General features: G+C 40.4%; 1 protein-coding gene across 1 annotated transcript in view; it reads right to left on the reverse strand.

Moving 5' to 3' along the window:
- Positions 1–1,735, reverse strand: part of LOC101851690 — a gene marked incomplete at its 5' end in the record, with an annotated part of 44,034 nt that overhangs the window by 37,497 nt on the left and 4,802 nt on the right.

Below are 1,735 nucleotides of genomic sequence, written 5' to 3' on the forward strand. Positions count from 1 at the left end.
CACACACACACTAGTAGTAGTAGTAGTAGTAGTAGTAGTAGTAGTAGTAGTAGTAGTAGTAGTAGTAGTAGTAGTAGTAGTAGTAGTAGTATTATCTGAATTACGTCAATGGGACATGATACGATCGCGATTGATTTTTAAAAGATTGGACTGAGGTGTTCAGGCTTGTTTCATTCATAGACCTAAACTTAAATAGTCTGTTGTTTCTTTTAATCTCCATGCAGTGCGATCGCCTCAACACAGGGAGAGAGACGAAGAGACAGACCGAGGACGAAGAGGCAGACAGAGGAAACGAAGAGGCAGAGAGAGAGAGAGAGAGAGGGAGAGAGAGAGAGATAGGAAACGATGGGAAGACAACATCAAAGAGTGGACTGGCTGTGACTAGAACATCATACTAGGGAAAGCTGAGAACTGAGAGGAGTGGACAATGTTCCAGGGAGCGGGTTGCAGAATCTGCGGTGTTGGTCACTCTTGCCACAACGGTTAGCCGGACTACGAGATCGGTGAGGGTGTAGAAAATGCGACCGTAGCGTACACCGCTGACCTTTGACGTGGATGGCTGGCGAGTGGTCTGGTGTGGTTTACTCCTTTTCTATCAAAAGTCTATCAACCCCATCTCACCTCCTTCTTTTCTTTGAATACATGTATTACTCTCTAGTGACACCTCTATAGTGCGGTCAAAAATTCGTGACGCAACTTGTCCTCAAATTATATCTCTTTAACGGGAGGATCAATATCACCCATACTTGGCACAGCAGTTTGTGTAAATTCGTCTTAGGTTAATCATATTTTTCAAAAACAATTGAGGCCAGATTTTTTTTAAAAACCTTCATAAATTTATAGAAAATACTAAAAATCTCCTTCACGCAGAAAATGCGATTGTTCACAGCCCTTCACGCTTCTCACATACATTTTGCATACGCGCATGTATGGCCAAAGTCACAGCTCACCAATGAAACTTTTTACTGACAAACTTATTATAAGAAATTCATTTTTACAGTGAATACATCTTTTACACTAGATCTACAGGTTCTCAAATGAAAAACATGCGTTCAATAAAGATAGTGCAAAAATTAGAAAACATGGCAGAATTGCTTTTAAATGCGATATTGCCCCAGCTGTAAACCTTTTATTTAACTGTAGAAACCACCCACTTGTATTTTCTTTGTAGCATGTAATCTTTTAAAATAGGTCTTACAACTAACAGATGTTTACAAAAATATTGATCTGTTGAGAGAAATTGATACGAACAAGTTATTGTGCAAAAGCTGGAGAGTCTACGTTCGATAGTTTAGGGTTGACAATAAGATGCGCCACGAATTTTTGACCGCATTATAATCTTCGGCATTGATATAGTAATATTATGACTTATTCGTGTTTGTGCCGTTAAACTTGGTGCTGGTTTAGATGAAGGTCTACGGTGATGTTATTGGTTTAGTTGACGTTAGTCTACCCCCGGGCCGGTCTGACAACTAGATTAATTGAAGTTGAAGGGCCTACCACGATGTTTCCAGTATTCAGGCTTGGGGCTGCCAATGCCAATATCAAAAATGTTTTGGTGGCTGTAGGTTTGGTCTTGAAAAAAGTCCCGTCTGATTGCTTGCTGCCGCGACATACTTGTAAATCATTCACTACCGCAAAATTCTTTGATCTAGATGAAACCGCAAAATAAAGCAATCCACCCGCCCATACACTGCAGTTGTGTAAGGTCACCACCTTTGATCTAAAAAACCCC

The sequence above is a fragment of the Aplysia californica genome, unplaced genomic scaffold (genome assembly GCF_000002075.1).
Source record: "Aplysia californica isolate F4 #8 unplaced genomic scaffold, AplCal3.0 scaffold01113, whole genome shotgun sequence".
Taxonomy (NCBI): domain Eukaryota; kingdom Metazoa; phylum Mollusca; class Gastropoda; order Aplysiida; family Aplysiidae; genus Aplysia; species Aplysia californica.